Source organism: Taudactylus pleione, unplaced genomic scaffold (assembly GCF_031769625.1).
Source record: "Taudactylus pleione unplaced genomic scaffold, aTauple2 ptg000241l, whole genome shotgun sequence".
Lineage (NCBI taxonomy): Eukaryota > Metazoa > Chordata > Amphibia > Anura > Myobatrachidae > Taudactylus > Taudactylus pleione.
The window spans coordinates 635224-650106 of NW_028284643.1; the positions used below are offsets into that span (position 1 = coordinate 635224).

General features: G+C 45.4%; 1 protein-coding gene across 2 annotated transcripts in view; it reads left to right on the plus strand.

The window, feature by feature from the left end:
- The first annotated feature begins 1411 nt into the window (after nucleotides 1-1411).
- Nucleotides 1412-14883, plus strand: part of LOC148516783 (P2Y purinoceptor 2-like) — a 75158-nt gene continuing 61686 nt past the window's right edge. Inside the window, exon 1 of one of the 2 annotated variants that reach the window (XM_088479568.1) lies at nucleotides 1412-1720. The gene's annotated coding sequence lies outside the window, so the exon portion shown is untranslated. The remainder of the gene's footprint in view (nucleotides 1721-14883) is intronic. The other variant, XM_088479569.1, reaches the window with a different exon arrangement.

A 14883-nucleotide genomic window follows, 5' to 3' on the forward strand; every position in this document is an offset into this window, starting at 1 on the left:
AGAGCGACGGATTGCCTGTTGCTATCCGGGTCTTGCGCATGCGCACGATGGAGCCGGCTCCATCGTGTGCATGCGCTCTGGGCCACCATCGATCTGGTTGCGAGCGCTCAGCACTTGCGACCGGGTCTGAATCAGGCCCTCTGTGCGGTGTAATGTGAATAAGATTGTGCTACTGTGTGGAGTAGTGTGAATTGGGAATGCTATTGACCACACCCCCTTTCTTTTGAAACCTCGCCTTTAGCATACCTCCCAACCATCCGGATTTTGGCGAGAATGTGTCCCAGATTGGGGGGGGGGGGGAATGGTGAATAGATGCCATGGACCCTTCATAAAGATCCATCTATAACTGAAACCTGCACCACTACAATGCTCAGCAATGCTCAGCAGGGCACAGGCAGCTTTTATAGATGGGTTTATCTGTGTACCCCTTGTACCACCCTTGTCGCCGGGCCTGCGCCACTGCCTTCAGGAGGTCCGCCACTGAGCCCCATTCTAACTGTCAGAGTATTGTCTCCAATGTGAGCGATTACGCATCTGAGATTGCATCCAGTTCAGCGCCACACCCATAACACACCCATAAGACGGACCATCTCCATGTGACTGCATAGCTGCCTCCCTCTCATCTCTCAGTCACGTCTGAGTCTGTGCATCTCGATTGCTACATCACCTCTATGTGTTCACACCGTGGGATCCCTGTGACACAGAATTAGGCCCTGTGCTATGCAGACTATGGTGTGTTACTTGCTAATTATACCCTCTTCATGGGCTGGCCACACTCACTCTAAGGGGTTAATCCAATTACCCGCATAGGGGGTGAGTCGCCATTGCAAAGGCTTACAAGCACCGGCAACGGCACCTGTCGCACCCCCATCTCATGCCAGACTTGCACATTTTTGTACGCTGAACAGAAATCCGGCAGTACCGTCAGAGTGGCATACAGCCGCACTTACTCTAGTCACGAGAGGACTTGCGCCTAATTGGATTGCCCCCTAAAATCAAGTATTTGGAAATCCCCCTTTATAAATCCTGCATTTACCTCTGGCTTTGCAAGGTAACAAAACACATTTGGATTACATCTGTAACACAGCAGATTCCAGGGCACTTCCCTGGCTGGTTTGGAATCTTCCACTAATCAGACCAGAAGTAAATCCACAAAGTGTGAAGACTCTAAACTTGCATTGGATCCTGGAAGTGAGAGAGACCCTGTTATCCTAATGGCTGATCATTTGTTCCCTGAGCCCTAAGATTTCTATGAGAGCAGCTCAGTCAGTGTGAGGTCAATGTGCTGTGTTTATTACCAGCCTGCCTGAAGATCAGTCCCAGTCACTCCCAGTCCCAGTCCTCCTCCTCACACCCACTGGCTGTATGAGAGGAGGGGACGAGCCTGGGCTAGTGAGTAAGCACACACACACACACACCATGCTTTCCCTCTAGACTTTGGATCCAAGGCTCGGTCTATGGGAGGATATGTAGCCATCTGGGATCTGCAGGAGGATCAGGGACCTTGGCTGTACCTGTCCTGGTGAGACTGTGCTCTGTGGGATCATCTCATATATACAGTATATACAGTGTACTGTATAAGCCTGGGCTTGGAATCTGTCTCTACCTCTCATGGAATTGCAACTTGTAGCCCCGGGATGTCCTATAACTACAGATACATGCTGGGACTTGTAGTTCCCCATCATCTGGAGAGCTACAGGTGGCCTCTAGCTGACACAAGGTACTTGTGGTTCTACAATATCTGGACATTGTTTAAAACGCATTGTGGTCTGTTCTTGCAGCAATTTCAGGACTAGATAGATTCTATGCATACACCTATACAATATGTGCATACACCTATATTATATGTACATGTACCTAATCTTCATACATCTATAAAAATATTAATACACCTATATAATCTATTCATACACCTATATAATCTATTCATACACTTATAACGTGTACATAAACCTAAATAACCTGGGCATACACCTATATAATCTATGCATATACCTATATAATCTGTGCATATTTCTACATAATCTGTGCATACAGCTCTCTAATCTGTGCGTACACCTATACAATCTATTCACACACCTATATAATATGTGCATACACCTATATAATCTTTTCATACACTTATAACAAGCACATAAACCTAAATAACCTGGACATACACCTATATAATCTATGCATATACCTATATAATCTGTGCATATTTCTACATAATCTGTGCATACAGCTCTCTAATCTGTGCGTACACCTATACAGTCTATTCATACATCTGTATAATATGTGCATACACCTATATAATCTATTCATACACTTATAATGAGTACATAAACCTAAATAACCTGGGCATACACCTATATAATCTATGCATATACCTATATAATATGTGCATATTTCTACATATTCTGTGCATACAGTTCTCTAATCTGTGCGTACACCTATACAATCTATTCATACACCTGTATAATATGTGCATACACCTATATAATCTGTTCATACACTTATAACGAGTACATAAACCTAAATAACCTGGGCATACACCTATATATTCTATGCATATACCTATATAATCTGTGCATATTTCTACATAATCTGTGCATACAGCTCTCTAATCTGTGCGTACACCTACACAATCTATTCATACACATATATGTGTGCATACACCTATATAATCTGTGAATACACCAATATAATATGGGCATACACCTATATAATCTATGCATACACCTATATAATCTGGGCATAAACCTATATAATCTGCAGATGCCTATATAATGTGTGCATGCACCTATATGAGCATTGTACTGAGGATAGCACACTTTGCTACCCCTGTGATCTTACACTCTACAATGTTACTGTTTCTCAATGACCTGAAAGTGTCACTTACATGGAATGATATAATGGGAAACTAATTTGCGGGGTCTAGTTACTAAGTGAGAGTTTTTAGAAGTGGAGATGTTGCCCATAGCAACCAATCACATTCTACTTATCATTTATCTAGCACCTATATAGAAGATAATAGCTAGAATCTGATTGGTTGCTATGGGCAACATCTCCACTTATAAATATACCCCGTACCTGTGTTTAAAAGACCCCCGACCCCTACCCACATCAGATGGATTCTGTGGTCGGAGTAGGGGCTGGGATGATATGTGTTAGGTAATGGACACAATATGTTGCTGTGATGAATATTGTAACTGTGCTGGGCTTATGGTGTTGCAGGTGAGTGATACATTGTTACATTGTACTGTGGGTTACAGGGAGGGGAGGGGATCAGTTTCAGAATGTCTCTCTGTATAAAGCTTTCTTCTTATCTGGAACTTCCAGCTCCCCTACAGGTGTGTAGACTTTGTAACGATGCCCCCCTCCCTTTATCTCTTTGTATGCCCCCCTCCCTTTATCGCTATCTTTGGTTACATAGAAAGTGAAGGTTCCTTTGAAATGACAGTAGACCTGGGATACATCCGATGTGATTTCATAATAGCAGGTAGTGACAGGTAACCAGGACGCTTCACTTGTACCCTGTTTCCGGCTGTAGGGGGCGCTTTAGAGTGAGTGCCGAAGCCAATTGGAGTGGTATAAAGAAGGATTCTGCAGTTGGAGTGGAGTGTTTTGCAGCACTCTTTGTGTTGCTGGGCATAAATAATAATAAAAAAGAGTTGTATGGGCTAGTAATCAGCTGGACTGGGACAGTCCTTAATGCATAAGTTTCTGGTCACAGTTATGCTCCTATGTGAGCCTGTCATTTGCTGAAACAAGGTGTCTTTATGTAGATTAGATATAAAAAGCAATAAAGCGTACAATAACGCAAACTTGAATTTGTCGAATGTTGTACAACTTCTCAAATCCCCCCCCCACCCCTCCCACAAAAGATCGACATTTGGGAATATATCAGTATTTCCAGTGTAGTTCTATTTTATTTTATTTTCTGATCATTTTTTTTTTTACCGAAGTGTAATATATTGTACATAATTAGTTAAGATACAATATATTGTCAATTGAATGAGAATAACAGAGTGAGATAACTAAGGGCTGAATCACGTTACTTTAGTATAAATACACACACATTGCACATAACTTTGGAATATGAGATACTGTATACTTGAAGAATCATAGCTGCCACTGTAAGAAATGTGTAACAACAAAATGAGACTATTATTTTATTTCATAATGTGTATATTTGGTTGCAGCGCTTGTTACACTCCCTTTTTTTTTTTTTTTTTGTATAAGTAGTATGAAACACCAGAGACAAAATACCCACTGATATTCATTATACGCTCATGCTCGCCCAGGGGAGGTGCCAAGATCAAAGTAAGCCGTTAGATCAAAATACTTGCCATAATACCTGGTAGTGCCTCATACCTCAGTGTTAGGTGCCTGATAATCAGCGGTCCCAACAAAAAGTAAAAATAAATATTTTGACACTGATTGCAGCGGCATGACCATAGTGCCTGATTCAGGCCCTTTACACAATGCTGATATCTACGCAGAACGAGCGATTATTTGTCATTACGCGTGCGTGAAAGCCGTAGTGCACACATGCAGCCATTGGTTTGCGATTACACTTGCAAAGGGGATTAATTTGTAAAGTGATTAACAGGTAGTCAGTGTTTGGGAGTGGTAACGGGGGGTTGGTTAGGCAACGCAGACACGATGGGACCGTTTAAACTCCATTTTATGGGCGTGCATAAATTAGCCATTGCCATCTCCTTCACAGAATGAGAGCTCTCTGCGTGTCAGGGGAGCCGCAGTCTTTACGGCTGGTCAGACTAGCCGCATATGCAGCATACTGCACTGATCTGCGTCGTTGTTACCAATGTTTGCGCTGTTGCATGTCGTCGGACTGATCTGAGAAGGCAGCAGTGAGCGTCCCTAAGCTTGTGTACACTTTGGGGGACATTAACATATTTTCGCAATTTCGGTCCATAAGAGATCGCAGTTGTGAATGAATTAGTGAAAATCTTTGAATCAGGCCCATAGGTCAGTACTGAATATGAAGGAGGGGAGGGATCTGAACAGATTCCTCTACACTCCCTTATAGATGTTAGCATAGGAAACAGCTGCTCTAACACTATTATATGGGGCCACCAGGCAGGGCTATAAGGAGGGTTGTGTGAGCTGAGCCATTGTTCAGACCAGAACGTTCTGGGGGCAGCACCGTTGCTGTCCCACGGCCCCTGCATCTGGCTAGCAGGGTGCCTTAAACGGCCAGTAGCGCAGTTGCTTACAAAGGACCTTCTGGGCAAGCACCCTGCAGTCTGTACTGCCACCTGGAGTGTCCAGGCAGTAGCGATGGACATTGGAAGATAATGATTAGCAACCATCGATGTTTCCAATTCGATAGAAGTACTTTTTCCTTCTAATACCGGAAATTTGATGGTTGCCAGCCAACAGATGCAGCTTTCCGATGCCCATCCGATGGTTGGCTCTGGAGGGGTGCACGGCATCTATTCTCAGTGTAGGGGGAGCCTGGGGGTAACCCAGTATCTCAGAGAGTGCTGGGCAGACCCCCACAGTGATGCTGACAGGGGGTGCACAAGGCTCTGCCCCTTTCATGCTGGCTCCACCCCATTTTCTGAAGGTCGTAAAACTATCGCAATCATTAAACTATCAAATATTTGCAATGCAATTGCTAGTTGTCATCACATGTCATGATTTGATGTCGGTAGCCCAGCAACCATTCGATGCCGGGCTTCCGATGTCCGTCCCTACCAGGCAGCTCTCCAGTCTCCACTTTCTCCTGCCGGTAGCCCCACCCCCTCATGTGACTTCATGTGTTCGGGGGGCGGGGCGGCATATGGAGGCAGTGAGCCCTGCTCCGGCGCTGCCACTAGGGTCCCGTAGCTTTGTACATAGAACATAATTAGGCATAATTACAACCTCCGAGTTACATGAAGGTGGAGTTGGCTATCGGAAACCATCAGAGAAAAGCAAAGCATGCTGGAGCTAGTTATATTGGAGAAGACCAAAGGAGATATCTCTTGTGTTAGACCTTTCTAAAATACCTCCACAACCTATGAGGAAACAGCCATTTCCACAAGAGTTTGGATTTTTTTTTATCTCATTAAATAGTCCCCTTAGCCAACACCAGCAGCTTTATTTAATAAATAAATCGGTATCGAAGCGTGTACAAATCCCGCGTGCGACCAGGCAATTGCGATATGAAAGGGGTATTAGTAAACTGCGGCAATGACAAGGCCTCTGTTTAAATAACATGTCAGTTTTGCCTGTACAATGTAGGGGAACTTTCTATGGCGTAGGCAGGACAACTTCCTGAATATCTTGTTATTCAAGGCCTAAAGTGAATTGCATCAATATATGCATAATGTATGTTGTTTTTACTTAAATCCTCAGATATTGTCTGATCATCATAGGGCGTACTTGTCAGGGAGACTCCCTGAAATAGCAGCAATCTCCCTGTCTCCCTGAAGAGTCTAACAATCTCCCTGATTGCACCTTATCCCCATTATGAAGCTGTTATATAAAAATAAACAGAGATATTTACATTCTAATGGGATCATTAGTATTATTTCCCTGCATTCGTTACAAGACACAATGATCCCTATGGCTATACTGTATGTATTTTCTGTAATGTATCAGTGTGTCTTCAAGTAGGCAAGTATGTCATAGGGAAGTTATTTGTATGTGGTCATTTAAATAAATGAAAGGAATAGAAGTATTTTTATATTCAATCAGCAACATAGGACAGTAGAACATACAAGTATTTTAAATTATTATGTTTTTTGGGGGGGTTTTTTGCAACGTGCCACTGCTTCCGGTAGAAGTAATCGAAATGACAGTGACATTTTATGCACATTGAGTTTTGTGGTAGGACAATACACAGGTAGAATGGGCATACATCCCATGGAGCATGGTCATGTTACATTGTACTAGGCTGTCTTTAAACCTCATCCCATGAAATTGGGCACTTGTGTAGGTGCATGTTGGTTTGGGCAGGGGTACACACCATGTAAATCGGGACATACCCTCCTAAATTGGAATAGTTGGAGGTATGCATTTGGAAAATATAATGCTCTAGAATCAGTAGTGCAAATAGGCATACAATGTTATTTTCCAAATCCATTTCCACAGCCTAATTTGAACTGAGTATTCCTCCAGGATATTATGCAGACAGTACAATATATCCAATAAAAAAATAAAATAATGAAAATATAGGGCCTGATTCAGAGCCGCTCGTAAGCGGCAGTACGCTCGTTCCGAGCGATGTTCGCCCATCTGCGCATGCGTATGGTTTTTAGTACGCATGCGTGTACCAGCTAATGCGGCCGAAAATCGTTTGTTCGCTATATAGCGAATGCCTGCTACTTTGAGTGACAGAATGAGGCGTATGTGGGTGGTAACAGGGGAAGGTGCTTGAAAACAGGGAGTGGAGATCAGAACGCAGGCGTGCTTAAAGGTCAAAGCGGGCGTTTTATGGGTGTGCATAATTAAAACAGGGGCATCATTGACCACGTCACTTGGTTGTTTTATAGTCAGAACTGCTCGCAATATAGTGGTAGGGAAAACCAACCACAAGAATAGCGAGCAGTTCATACGCTGTTCGATGTACTCGATTAATCTAATATATAGCGGACATGACGTATGATGCGAGCGGCCAGGGGGCGTTTTTATCAAATAAACATACGCATGTTTTGTTCGCTCGTTCAGACATGGAGGCGTCAACAGACCGCAAGGAGCGAACGGTTCATTTGAATAGCCACCCCCTTTTTCTGAACGAGCGAGCGCTAATTGCGATCAGCTCTGAATCAGGCCCATAGTATTTTACATGAATATGTGTAAAGTGTGTGTGTAATAGTTGTATAATATACATGAAATAACAGTAGTGTTTATACAACTAATTATACCCTCTCCATACAGCAGGTTGCCATGATAAGAGGGAGGAGCTTCCCAAACTGAGCAAATGGGGATTGGCTGAGAGCCTGGCAGACTTGCTTTGTAGAAATTAGGGATGTGCAGGCTCGGTTCTACAGGCTCGGTTCTACTCGGTTCCGTTAGTTTTTTTTTTCCGAATCTTATTGGGTTTCAGCTGTCACGAGTTTTGGATAGCCAATAAGATTCGGTAAAAAAAAACGAACGGAACCGAGTAGAACCGAGCCTGCACATCCCTAGTAGAAATACACTCTGGATTGGATGATTCCTTTATTATCTAATATTAACATTTATAAAGGTGTCCATCTCCATGAAATCTCTGTACACTGTATTGTCCAACTCCACTCAGTATGTTGTATTATACCCATTCACTAATTCACCAAAGTAAGGACATAATGCTACCCTGAATGCGTCTGTAGGTAGAATTAGGACCTCATTCAGAGCCGGTCGCATAGAGCGTGCGGACGGTCTGAATGAGGGGAAGACGTCTTGAATTTTCAAGACGTCCTCCTTTGCGGTGGTAAGGCTGTGGGTTAACACACACAGCCTTACGGCCGCCTAAGGTGATGGTCGCGATGGTCAAGACCATCGCAACAATCGGGGCTTACGACGAGACCCTAGGGTAGGGTCTCCCTTGTCGTAAGCCCCGGAGAGCTTTCAGCTCTGTCTGAGCCGGAAGCTCTCCACTGACATCACTAGTGATGTCAGTGGGGCCGCCTCCAAACGGTAAGCGTTCCCATGGGAACGCCCCCGGTTGGGCTGCCACCCCCCCGGCCCGCCTTCCAAATGGGGCGAGCTGTCAATCAACATCGACAGCTCGCCCCCTTTGGATCGAGACCCGCTACGACCGGCGCTGTCGGTTGTAGCGGGTCTCACGCATGCGCACGACGGCGCCGTCGTGCGCATGCTCTGTGGGGGGCCATCGACCCGGTCCGAGCGCATAGGCGCTAACGACCGGGTCTGAATGACACCCTTAGTGTGGTAATCTCTCCGCTGTATGCAGAGGGTCGGGTACATGACATTTTGCGTATACTTGATGTAAAACATGGAAATGAGTAGTGTCACACAGCGATGTACGGGAGGTTTAGTGAGCTGTATATGTACTGTATATATAGGGTATCTGTTCTGCTGCAAGTCTCTCAGATGTTATCCGGCTACACAGACTGCAGAGGTTCTCAGGAAATACAAGTAATTATCTATCTATCTATCTATCTATCTATCTCATATCTACAGTTTATCTATCTATCTATCTATCTATCTATTTAATATCTATCTCATATCTACAGTATCTATCTATCTATCTATCTATCTATCTATCTATCTATCTATCTATCTCATATCTACAGTATCTGTCTATCTATCTATCTATCTATCTATCTATCTATCTATCTATCTCATATCTATCTATCTTTCTATCTATCTATATCACGTATCTATCACATATCTATCTCATATCTATCTCATATCTATCTCTCTATCTGTCTGTTTATCTATCTATCTATCTATCTCATATCTATCTATCTATCTATCTATCTATCTATCTATCTATCTATCACATATCTATCTCTCTGTCTGTCTGTCTGTCTATCTATCTATCTATCACATATATATCCCTCCACATATCTATCTCATATCTATCTATCTATCTATCTATCTATCTATCTATCTATCTATCTATCTATCTGTCTGTCTGTCTGTCTGTCTGTCTGTCTGTCTGTCTGCCTGCCTGCCTGCCTGCCTGCCTGTCTGTCTGTCTGTCTGTCTGTCTGTCTGTCTGTCTGTCTGTCTATCTATCTATCTATCTACCTATGTATCTGTCCATCTAATATCTATCTACTGTATCTATCTATCTATTTATCTATCTATCTATCTATCTATCTATCTATCTGTCTGTCTATCTAATATCTATCTACTGTATCTATCTCATATCTATCTATCTATCTATCTATCTATCTATCTATCTATCTATCTATCTATCTATCTATCTATCTATCTCATATCTGTGTTGTAGGTCTCTATCTATACAGTATGATACATTTTTACTGTACAGTATCTCATTTTTAGATCTTTCTCTAAGGGTTCTATTCATTACTTCTTAATTAACAATTTCACCTTTGTAGAAATTAAGTACAGTAACTTGGCCATTCATTATAAGGGTAAAGCAGGAGATGTCATGGAGATCTCCTGCTCAGCTTTCAGGGCCTGATTCAGAGCCACTCGTAAGCGGCCGCTCGTTCGCTCCGAGCGATGTTCGCACATCTGCGCATGCGTATGGGTCGTAATGCGCATGCGCCAACCAGTCAGTGCGGTCGGAAATCGAGCACTCGCAAAATAGCGAGTGCCTGCTAATTTGAGTGACAGGATGAGGCGTTTGTGGGTGGTAACAGGGGAAGGTGCTTGAAAACGGGGAGTGGAGATCCGAACGCAGGCGTGCCAAACGGTCACAACGGGCGTTTTAAGGGTGTGCATAATTAACAAAGCAGCGTCATCGACCACGTCACTTGGTTATTTCTTAGCCTGAACTGTTCGCATGATTGCGGTAGGAAAATCCTACCACAAGCACTGCGAGCAGTTCAGACGCCTTTCGATGTACTCAATTAATCTAATAGATAGCGGAGATGACGTAGGATGCGAGCTGCCAGGGGGCGTCTTTACAAAATAGCGAGCGCATGTTTCGTTCGCTCGCTCAGACATAGAGGCGTCAACAGACCACAAAGAGCGAGCACTCAATTTAAATAGCCGGCCCCTTTTTCTGAACGAGCGAGCGCAAATAGCGTCCGGCTCTGAATCAGGCCCTCAGTCCCTATATGGCCCGTTATCTTTATTGTATGGGAACCAAAATTCATCAAGCTCCGAAAATACTAGCTTAACAGTAGGAACCTTCACCATCTTCACATGGACGTATTTATAATGGGTCCATGTGAAGATGGTGAAGGTTCCTACTGGGTGTGTGGTGCACAGGGGGGGGGGAGGGGGGGGCACACCACACCACACCACACACCCTGCACCCATATTTTCTGATACTTACCTCTCCGAGGTCCCGCGTTGGGTGTTTCAGATAGTTTCAGACTAGTGCCCAGAGTCTACTGCTGCTGCGGTCAGCCATCAGTCTGCTGCCGGCCGCCGGGGGGGAGGAGGGGACCTTGGACGGGGAATGCACACGGACCCTCTCCTCTCTTAATACGCCTCTGCATCTCCAGATGACGTTTGTTCCCAGACCCCCGCTCCTTCCTATGAGAAGGTGGTCCGGTGTTTGCGAAGAAGGATCCGATCAGATCCCTCCGCCACTGTTCGGCTCCTTCCACCGGATGCCGGGTTCTTTGTACACATGAGTGAATGAAGTTTCTGCATGCGCACTAACATTGCTCATTTTCTCTGCTACAGAAGTAGCGTTGATATAGATTGTGGGGACAGATGATTTTCAGATTTGCTGTCTCCACCCCAGATACAATATTGAATTGCTCCGGTGTTTTAGTCCCACCGCTGCTGCTCGCAGCGAGTTGAATACTTAATTATAAGGGGCCATCTGGCCCCCGATAATGAATAGTCCCCTAACTCTCTCAAATCTGTCATATTTATGTCAGACCTCTCTCATATTCATGTTATATCTCTTTATTAAGTCATACCTCACCTCACGCACATATATACGTTTCAAATGGTGAATGCTGTTCCAAACCCTCAGATCCCAATTGATTCTTGAAATTTGGAACCTATTGGTGTCCGAAATGTCGATATAAAATAGTTTTCCTTTTTCTCTTTTCTACAGTATATAACTCATTCTCTCCCGCTCCCTCTTTATCCCTCTCTCGTTCTTTATCCCTCTCTTTCTTTCTGTTTGCCTCTTCATTTCCCTCTGCCCCTCCCTTTCCCTCTAACTCCCCCTCTGTCGTGGCCCCTCTCTTGCCCTCTAACCCCCCCCCTCTGTTGCTGTCCCCCTCTTTCCCTCTCTCACTTCCTTTCTCTGAATTATTCTGTATACTTTTATATGTATACTTGTGTGCACTGTTTGGTGGTAATATCAGTTTGTGGTGATTCACATTGTACTGTGGGTCTCATTCAGACCCACTCGCGAGCGCAGGCCGTTCGCAAGCGGGTCGATGGTACCCAAATGCGCATGACGGAAGCTGCTCCGTCGTGCGCATGCGCGAGACCCGGCGAGCGACGGGGAAGCCGTCGCTCGGGGTCTCGCACCAAAGGGGGCGTGCTGTCAATGACAGCACGCCCCCTATGGTTGGCGTGCCGGGGCGTGGCTGCCCAGACGGAGGCGTTCCCATGGGAACGCCTACCGTCTGGGTCCGGCCCCAATGACATCACTAGTGATGTCAGTGGGAGTGATTTTGGCTCTGATAGAGCCAAAATCACTCCAGGGCTTGCGGCAGCGAGACCCTACCGCAGGGTCTCGTCTCAAGCCCGATGGTCGCGATGGTCTTGACCATCGCGACCATCATCATGGATGCTCGCATAAGAGGACGCACCAGAAAAAAAAAAAAAAACGCCCTGATTCAGAGCGGGCGCTCGTTCAGAGCGTCCGGCTCTGAATCAGGCCCTGTGTTATTATGCTATTGCTATATCAACACAGGAAACATGCATTGAAAGTAGAAAGTAGCACTGGGCTGACACTCTAGTGTGGAAGTAGAGGGGTGTTGGGGAGTTATCGGAATATCTAAAGGCGTTAAAAACCAAGGGGTCGTGCTATGAAAATCGTGATTTCTTCTGAGCTTAGTGAATTGATGAAGACCACAGTGCTCATTGAGGATTATGGAGACCGTGTTATCCGGCGTTACTTAGCTGGACGCAGGAGAAATCTCTGCCTATATTCGATTTATAATAATACAGTATGAGGAATAATATACAGTACATTAGAGTCAGACTTTCCTGACAAATTATATTATGTGCAGAAATGCTGTGTGGCAGGGGGATCGGGGGATATAGGACGCCCCCTGGCTTCAGCATAGCTGCCAAAACAATGTGCAATAGTTTCAGGGTCATTTTGCTGCCGAGCGTCTGCACCAAAGCACTTCGTACATGACGCTGAATCTTTGAGGCTACTACAATCCCCATCGTCTCCTGTTTATTGATTATAACATTTTATTTTTTTTTAAATGACTGAACTTCAATTCATAATTGGGCAGCACGGTTGGTGTAATGGTTAGCATTACTGCCTCACAGCACTGAAGTCTTAATCTCGATTCCCACCTTGGCTCTTACTGTGTGGAGTTTGTATATTCTCCCTGTGCTTGCGTGGGTTTCCTCTGGTTTCCACCCACCATCCAAAAATATACTGGTCGGTTTTACTCGATTATGTTTGGGTCTGAAGTTACTGAAGTTGCGCTAATGTGGCGAATAGAACCAAGTGAAAACTGAACCGCTCATCTGTAGTGCCTTGCCACTGCCAGAGGCGCAATTAGGGCTGATGGTGCCCAGAGCAAATAAAAAAAATGTGGTGCGTCTGAAAACTGTCCAACCCCCCCTCCCTTTCCCCACGAGTCCCATTCCCTGGCTCCTCCCAATATATTGCTTATATTACTGGTTTTATAATTTATGTCTTCTCATATTATATTGCCCGAGTCTAACATTGCAGGCAGTGGCAGAACTGGTGAGTGGTGGGCCCAGGTGCAGAAATTTGCTTTGGGCCCCCCTCCTCCAAGTTCAAAGTGCAGTGGGTGACAGGGAGAGGTAGAGGGTGACAGGGAGAGTCAAGACGTAGACTAAGAGAGGCAAGAAGGTGACAGGGAGAGGATGACAGGGGGAAGCAGTGGGCGACAGGGAGAGGTAACAGGCAGTGGGTGACGGAGAGGGAAGAGGCAGGAAGAGGGCGATAGGGAGAAGTGAGAGGCAGTTGGTGACAGGGAGAAGCAGTGGGTGACAGGGAGAGGTGACAGGCAGTGGGTGACAGGCAATAGTGGCAGGGACAAGCAGAGGGTGACAGGGAGAGGGTGATAGGAAGAGGTGACAAGCAGTGGGTGACAGGTAGAGAGAGGGGCAGTGGATGACAGGGAGAGGGTGATAGGGAAAGGGTGATAGGAAGAGGTGGCAGGCCATGGGTGACAGGGAGGGGCAGCGGGTGACAGGGAGAGGGTGATAGGGAGGGGTGACAGGCATTGTGTGACAGGGAGAGGGTGATAGGAAGAGGTGACAGGCAGTGGGTGACAGGGAGATGCAGTGGGTGCCCTACACATTATACCACACTGTAGTGCCCCCCAGTTATGTCACACTGTAGTGCCTCACACATTATACCACACTATAGTGCCCACACATTATGCCACCTGTAGTGCCCCCACATTATGCTACACTGTAGTGCCCCCACATTATGTCACACTGTAGTATCCACACATTATGCCACCTGTAGTGCCCACACATTATGCCACACCGTAATACCCACACATTATGCCACATGTAGTGCCCACACATTATGCCACAGTGTAGTACCCACACATTATACCACACTGTAGTACCCACACATTATGCCAGCTGTAGTACCCACACATTATGCCACACTGTAATACCCACATTATGCCACACTGTAGTGCCCACACATTATGTCACTGTAGTACCCACACATTATGCCACTAGTAGTTCCCACACTTTGTCTAACTGTAGTGCCCAAACATTATTATGCCACACTGTAGTCCCCACACATTATACCACTGTAGTGCCCACACATTATGCCACCTGTAGTGGCCACATATTATGCCACCTGTAGTGCCCACACATTTTGCCACCTGTAGTGCCCGACACATTATGCTACACTGTAGTGCCCACACATTATGCCACCTGTAGTGCCCACACATTATGCTACACTGTAGTGCCCACACATTATGTTACACTGTAGTCCCCACACATTATGCCACCTATAGTGCCCACACAGTGTACTCACCAGCAGCATCCTCAGACAGCCGGCAGAGCAGCAGTCACAGCCTAACAATGAGTCACACCCATTAGGCTGCACTGCCGCTAAACTCCAGGTCAGAGGAGCATGTGATGGGCTCCTCCAATCAG